Raw genomic sequence first — 8199 nt, 5'->3', positions numbered from 1 at the left:
CAGGCTAGTAAGGAGTAGTGACTGGGATGGAACTGTATGGGCGGATGTTGCCCCTGGAGTGCTGCCACCTTATGATGCTTGTTTTTCTTTTTCTTTTTTAGTTTTTATTTGTCATAGGGCGTGTACACTCACTAGCAACTTGGCAGAGGGCACGTGCACTCCCCAGAGAGAGACAGAAAGAAAGGAACAGGGAGAAGGAATCCTCCCAATGGGGAGTGGTTACTCCACAAACCCTTCTCCTCCATTTCCCCATTTGCACTGGTCAGAATTGCAATCACACTCACCCAGTGTGTTCTTCATGCTGCCAGGGCCAGGATTTCAGCTGCAGTTGGTCATGCAGGATTCGTCTTCTTTAACCACTTGGCTACGGGGCCAGTCCATGCTTGGTTTGGAGACCTGAGTGTTGGCTACCTATGCATCCCATTTATGGTAACATGTGCATTCCTATGATTTTCTTTATATATATTTCCTAGTTTTGCTTTTAAGTTTCATATTAAAATATAAACTGAGTGCAGAGAGGCCATTTAGGAAGCTACTATAATTCTCTAAGGGAAGGATGAAGATGGTGGACTGAAGAAAATTAGAAGTAAAAGGATTCAAGAGATTTCAAGAGCTGTGCTCAGGGTAAGACGCAGGACGGGTAGCACGTTCAGTCGTTCCACTTCACCGGCAGACACCTATTGTGTGAAAATGTCTTGAGACATAGGTCGTTTCTTTTCTTTCCTCACATGAATACCTAATTAGCCTAGCAGCTTATCAAAAACTATTTATTACAACCCTATTTATTACAGTTCTCATTTTACTGCTGAAGAAATGGCCACGCCACTTTCACGTGGATCAGGACAACGTAATAGCCACCTTCCTTTTGATTGCAGCTGACCGAGCAGTAATGGTGGTCGCCTGGAAGACCGTCACAGGCCCAGGCACAGTGGCACCCACTGGTAAATGCTGCCACTGAGCAGGGAAAGGCCACGGGGTGGGGCAGGGGTGACTCCCAGCCCATCCTAAGGAGCTATGGCAGTACAAGCCTGTGGTCCCCCCAAATTAGGAGGCTGACACAGAAAGTAGAGACAGCAAGACAATGCCTAAGGGGAAAGACAGGTTCCCACAGCATCGCCGTCATCGTCAGTAGAACTGAAACAGCGCCTTGAAGGCATGAGGTCGGCACATTAAACACAGTCTCATTTATCATCCCACAAGTGTGTAGAGCAGTTTCTGTATGATGGCCTCCAGTTAGCTAGGACGCAGTCTTGAAGAGATGAAGAACAGACTACTGGAAAGGGGTGGAGTCCAGTCCCAAGCACAGATTTGTTACTCTCGAAAACATAGACTCTAGATTATTAGTCTCTGCTGCTTTAGAAATACGCTAAAAGTGGGCCAACAGGTGGCATGGTGGTTAAGGCGTTGGATTTCCATATGGGTGAACAAGTTTGGTTCAAGTCCTAGATCTGGCGCCTTGGAAATTATGCTGGACATGTGTGCATGAGTGCCCAAAAATCCTAGAAAGAAAACGAAGGAGAGAGGATTGTGATGTGGCTATCTTCCCTGGGGAGTGATTTTTCACTTTCTCTTTCTCTGTGTCTCTCTGTCTCTTTCTGGTGAATACACATACCCTATGGCAAAAACCTAAAAAAAAAAAAAGCTAAATGTGGGCTAGCAGGTGGCATGGTGATTAAGATGCTATGTCCCACTGTCTGACTCTGTGGTTCAAATCTTATTCTAGCTGGCTTAGGAAAACATGCCAGGTACATGTGTGTGTGCACCCAAAATCCTGAGAGAAGATTAGAGGAGAGGGGACTGTGGTGTGGTCCTTTCCCCTGCAGGTGATTTCTCACTTTCCCTCTTTCTGTATCTCTCTGTCTCTGGTGATCACATGTGCCCTATGGCAAAAGTATTTTTCAAAAAAATGAATGTAAGGGACCAGCAGTTAGCATAATGGCTATGTCGCTGGACTCCCATGTAGTCGACCGTGGTTCAAGTCCCGGACCTGGTGGCTTAAACTCACACTGGGCACGTGTGCGTGCATGCCCAAGTTCCCGAGAGGAGAATGGAGGAGAAGGGATTGCGGCATGGCCATCCCCCCTGGGGGGTGATTTCTTGCTCTCTGTCTGTCTGGCGAGTGCACGTGCCCTATAGCAAAAACCTCTCCAAAATAAATAAATAAATAAATAAATAAATAAAAAACCTTAAAAAATTTTAAAAAATTAAAAAATTTTTAAAAAATGAATGAAAGATCATGAAAGATCAATATATGATCACTCAAAGTGATCATGTATTTTAAATAATAAGTTTTATTTTCAGTTGCAAATCATTCACTTGGATTTTTATGGGGGGGAGGAATGTTTTTAACATAGAAAATCTTTACTCCAAATCTTCCTCTAATCATAAAGAGAAGAGAAAGTGTGAAGCCCATCTAAAAGCACCAAATCTAAAATAAATATTTCCTTTCCTACATCAGCTTTTCCTACCCTGTCTATAATATTGACAGGTATCACACTAATGCGGATGTCTCCATGTTAAATGTATCTAAACCTTCTCATTCTGATTACTTGTGGGACTACAGAATTCTCCATCATGACTTGAGATGCAAATTAAAATGGCAGCAGGTAACTAAGAATGTGTTGTTTGTCCCAGCTACAAAAATATTACTGTGCACTAGACTCCACTGTTTTCTGTTTTACCCCATAACTCTTTCTCTTTGACTCTTTTTCTTATGAAATAAATCCTGGCATTTTGATAACTTGCCAGTATTAATTCTTTTCATTAAATACATTTTATTTCCCAAGTGACGTTTCTCCTTCTGGAACTCTGACCTCGGAGACCCTGCTGAGCTCATTATCATTGCCAGCAGCAGACACCCAAGCCTCCTCCGAACATGCTGACAGACACTTCCTTTTTTGCCTGACATCAGACATTTCACTTTCTGACATCTACAATTTTGTGAGAATTTCAGTGGCTGCCTCAAGACTGCATTTATTCCTACCATAGGTAGCATTCCCGTGAAGCACACAAGAAGGTCTCTCTCTTTCTGTTTCGTCAGTGCGTTAGTCTGTTAAATGAATTTATGGCGGTGATGTTTGGTGAACCAAATTAATCTCATATAATTACTTAGGCAATCAAATTGACTGAATTAGATTATTTTCCAAGGTGTCTGCTTATGTGTAATCTTTGCATACGTCCCCTCAGTTGTTTGTGTCTTATTTATTTCTTCAGCAAACATTCATTGAGTGTTTCATGTGCCATCTCATGGAAAGTACAAAATGGAATAATCATCAGGAGTAAGAGCAGTGCTTATGCTTACCTGGCAGGGGAGATACTGTGATCCTGAAGGTGATTTTTTCCAGAGTGAGGCTTATCCATTGCACTCTGGGTGTACTGACCCCCGCCATCCCCCCAAATGTGGGAAACTCGATGGCATAATTTGTCGTAGTGGAGGCCCGTGGTTGGGCTTTCCCTAAATAAAGAACTAAAACAAAAAAATGCTTGACAATAGTAGCTGTAAACACATTTGTTGAATGAATAAATGAGAGAACAAACACAATAACCACATCAGTGTTAAATAACTGAGCACTTTTCAAGGGCTTGCTTGACCTTCTCCCAGGAGAAGCCCAGAACTTTCTCCACTCAGGGAAATGGGTTACAGGCCACGAGGGAGGGCCTAGGCAAGTTTTACCTCTGGTTCTGGAATGAGGAGCAAAGAGGATTCTATCTAACCACCTACCTATTGGGAATGAATGTCAATGTCTAAAACGACAAGTGGAAGGAGAATAAGAAAATGGTCTACTTGGAGAATCAACAAAATGAAACAGAAAAGTGGAAATAGTCTGAAATAGTTTATGCTAAGGTGCGCATCAAGATGAAAACATGGTACCTGCCATCTGTGTCATCAAGATGAAAAAGATGATACCTGCCATTCGCAACAACGTGGATGAACCTGGACGACATTGTGCTACGCGAAATAAGACATGCGTGTAACAGCATGATCTCACTCATGGGAGGAATCTTAAAGAAGTTGAACTCATGGAGACAGAGCAGAATGGACTCGAGAGAGGGAGGTCAAAGGACACAACTTCTCAGTTAGAGAAATAAATTCAAGAGATCTACTGGACATTACGGTGACTGTATTCGATAAGAATATATTGTACACTTGAAAACTGCTGAGAGTGGATTTCAAGTGTTTTCACCACAACACAACACAAGGAAACCAAGAATGTGAAGTAATCTATACGCTAATGATCTTGATTTAGCTGTTCTATAGGATATGCAGGGACTACCTATATGACAATATCATTTTGTATTAATATGAGTTTTGTCCATTTAAAAAAGAAAATTAACTTAAAATCTCAAGTGTTGGGACCAGCAGATGGCGTAGTGCTTATGTACCTGGACTCGTACTTGGCTGACTGAGGTTCGAGTCCCAGAACCAGTGACTCGAAACACACCAGGCATGTGTACATGCATGCGAAAAATCTTGAGAAGAGACTAGAGGAGAAGGAATTGTGGCCTGGTCATCCCCTGAGGGGATGACTTCTCATTTTCTGTCTCTCTGTCTCTCCCACATTCTCTGTACAAAAATCTCTCTTAAAAAATAATAAAATACAATCACAAGTGTTAAAACTATTCAGACAAGAGCAGCAAGTTCCACGGCACACGCAGCTCTCTGACTCCCTTAGATGACATAGAAACCGCTTTCCTTGTTTTTCGTTATTACAGAGAGAATGAGTCATTACCAAGATGGCTGAAGCTATAAAGTTTAAAATATAACTAGAATCAAATAAAGACTCACAAAGTATAATTGATTAGAGCACAATAAGGTGGCAGGCATAACTCACGTTTAATGTGCTTGAGGTCCCTTCCCATCAATGATTCTTTCCACAAGAGAGCCTGAGCACAGTAATCAGCTCTGGGGAATAGGGCCAATAGCCTGCGAGTTGATGAAAATGAAATATTGTATCTATCCACTCCAGAATTTAATCAATAGTCAGGGGGAATGTGTGTTCACTATTTATGATACCTGCTCTGGCTGCATTCACTTCTTGTTTTAATTTAATTTAGTTTCTTTGTTCTGTTTATCCCACACAGTAAGTTTATGTATTTATGGAATACGGTGTGGTTTCTCAGTAGGTAGTACCACGTGCAATGATGAAATCATGGTAATTAGTATATTCATTCTCTTAAAGATTGACAGATCCTGCTCTGTGTTGGGAACATTCAAGGCTGTCTCTGTTAGCTGTTTTGATATGTACAGTGAATAGAGAACTAGAGTTTTTCCTCTCGTCTAACGGTGGCTCTGTATTTTTGACCTTGTCTCCCCATCCACCCTTCCCAGCTTCTAGAAATCACTATCCTATTCTCCACTTCTACGAAGAGAGCTTCCTCTTCCTGTTGCTAAGAGGACTTCTACTCCCTCCAGCGGCATTCACGTCTTCACCCACAGTATCTAGCTTCTCATCCTGATCCTCAGCTAAACCTGCCCTCATGCAAGATGTTAGTAACTCTGTTTGCACAATTGTAACTATCATCTCTGTTCTCGTTTTCGTTGGCTCCTCTGGAGCATTTGGCACCACCGAACGTTTCATCTTTCTGGAAACTTGGTTTCCCTTGCTGAAATGCAGAGCCGTCATTTCTCTGGCTGCTTCCCAGCTGAGTCCTCTTCCTCTTTTTGGCACAATTCTCACTTTTTAAGGTAGTTCCTTTCCTCCATTTGGCTTCTAAAAATGTCAGCTTCTTGTTTTATAAGCCTTTCTGGCAGACAGAAACAAGAGGCTATCCGATCCCCACACTCAGAAGTATTCGCCCTAGAATTTGAATCAGAATGCGAAGAAGCAGAGCATCCAGAGAACCAGTGTTCATGGCAAAGAACAGCAGAGAGGACCTCTACACGGACGCTTCATCCCCAGTAACTGCTGAATTTCTGGTGGGGAAATGTTGTGTTTCATGTCGGAGTTTCACCGGTGCAAAGACGGTGCCTACGCCCAGCAGGATCTTCATCACATCATCACTAGAGCAGTGTGATGTCATTGTCATTGTTCTTCATGTCTGTATTTATCAAGTCACATGTGCGCCATTCAAATTATTATACCTCAACTGGCCAAGAATAACAGATTGCATCCAATGACATATACAAAAAGAGAAAAACTTCCCCTTCTTTTTTTCTTCGTCCTCTCCCTTTCTCTTCCCCCTCCCTAACATTTCACTATTTTTATGAAGATTTAGATGATACAAATGAAATAGTCAATTGTGCTTCAGTTAATATCTCATTAAAGTAGGGGTTAAGAATCGAGCTTGGGTTAAATCTATTGAATCCAAGAATTTAAAAAGAAAATATGAAAGAAAATTTAATTCACATGTGATTGTTAAATCTTTTTATTTCTGATACACGTACTCTACCTCCTGTGCAAACATCTCAATTATTATCATTGTCATTTCAATTTCAGACCAGGAAGTAACACTAAACAAACTTTTCTTTTTTTTTTTTTTTTTGGAGAGGTTTTTGCTATAGGGCGTGTGCACTCACCAGACAGACAGAGAGAGATAGAGAGACAGCAAGCAAGAAATCACCCCCTGGGGGGATGGCCACGCCGCAATCCCTTCTTCTCTGTTCTCCTCTCGGGATCTTGGGCACGCACTCACACGTGCCCGGCGTGAGTTTAAGCCACCGGGTCCGGGACACAAACCATGGTCGACTACGTGGGAGTCCAGCGACATAACCATTACCCTAACTGCTGGTTCCCTAAACAAACTTTTCTAACACCACACTTTTGCAGAAGGAAACCACCAAGGCTGAGAAAGGATAAATGGCCGGCCCACGGCCGCATACTCATTAGCAGTTGATCTCTCTCTCTGGGTTCAATGGCTTCTTCCAGTACCTCGCTGCTCACCCTTGAGGTGTCTACTGCTGACCCTGACTATTAGAACATTTTTCCTTATTATGGGCTCTCTGAAAACTTCTTGCTCCATTGATCCTTAAAAATGTAGAGACATAAAGGATGAGCTTAATCCCTCTTTGAGAAGACCGTTATTTATGTTGCTCAGAGTTTCTGAATTCTTCTCTGGGATGAGGACTTCCTTCATTCCTTCCACTTGGTATTCATATAGTGTCACCCTCTGAGTCACCCCATCATTCTTGGCACACTCCAGTCTTCTGAGCACACTTCAGTTTATTCTATTGAGTAGTAGCTAGAACTTAGAAGTGTATACGATACTTACATTGTACTCTCACTGGCTTAGAGTTTGTCTCCTTTGTTCACATGGACGGTGAGATGCCTGAGTCTCACAGGACTCATAGACTCTTGGAAGGAACCTTGGTAGGTTGGAGGTGGTTTGGTAAGCATCAGGTAGGAAGAATTGTCTCTGAAGGAAGATATGAATATGGCCCTGTGAAACAACAATTGCATGGAGGTATACCAGGAACCATTTTTTAACAACTTGTAGAACTTTATGGAAGTCATTTAAACCCTTTCGGACTCTGATTTGATGTGCATAAGCTCTATGGCTTAAGTGATCACCAAGGATTCAGCACAACTGATAAAGACCAAGGGGACTTTGCTTCTGAGGAGTCCCCCATCCATGTTTTAGTTCTACTGCTCACTAACTATGGGAATTTGGTCAGGTACCTCAGTTTCTCCTTTAAAATAGGTTTGTGGGTATGAGAAGTGGAGGAGAAGGATGCTGTTGGAGTTTTATGATGCTTAAGATTGTATCTCAACCTCCCAGTGCTGTTATTCCACAATCCACATGCCCGCTCCAGAATAGTATTTTGAAAGATAAAGATTCCATCTCCTGTAGAAGAACTGAGATCCTGGTTTTATGAGAAGACACTATTCCTTTCACAGGTATTGCGCTAATTCTCCGTTTAATTAGTCCTAGATCAGGGCTGATGGAATCACATGTTATGCAGCATTTCAGCAAGCAGATTCCCCTGAGCTGCTGTCATGAAAAGCCAGTGACCAAGACTTCTCAACATGATCTCTTCCAGTAATGAGCTGTTTCTAACTTTATCCACATCACAGGCACTCAGCCCATTAGCTGGTTTTGAAGAACAGTTTGGGATACCAAAAAACCATTATGTGTGATCATTGATTTTTCTAAAAGTGGCATCTGGGGATTATCAACTCAGCAAGTAGCAAGCAAACAGTGGATGTCTTTCTTCAGTTGAATACCAAGATGACCTAGCTGTGGCAGACTCAGTCAGCTGAA

The 8199-nt window shown here is 42.2% G+C and overlaps 1 non-coding gene across 1 annotated transcript; it reads left to right on the top strand.

Moving 5' to 3' along the window:
* The first annotated feature begins 3293 nt into the window (after positions 1-3293).
* Positions 3294-3458, top strand: LOC114005609 (U1 spliceosomal RNA). Its single transcript, XR_003547440.1, has one exon. It is a non-coding gene; the product is annotated as a U1 spliceosomal RNA (small nuclear RNA).
* The last annotated feature ends 4741 nt before the right edge of the window (positions 3459-8199 follow it).

This window comes from Tupaia chinensis, unplaced genomic scaffold, assembly GCF_000334495.1.
Source record: "Tupaia chinensis unplaced genomic scaffold, TupChi_1.0 Scaffold144099_1, whole genome shotgun sequence".
Taxonomy (NCBI): domain Eukaryota; kingdom Metazoa; phylum Chordata; class Mammalia; order Scandentia; family Tupaiidae; genus Tupaia; species Tupaia belangeri.
The sequence above is the reverse complement of the archived record's forward strand: the minus strand, read 5'-3'. Positions and strand labels throughout refer to the sequence as shown.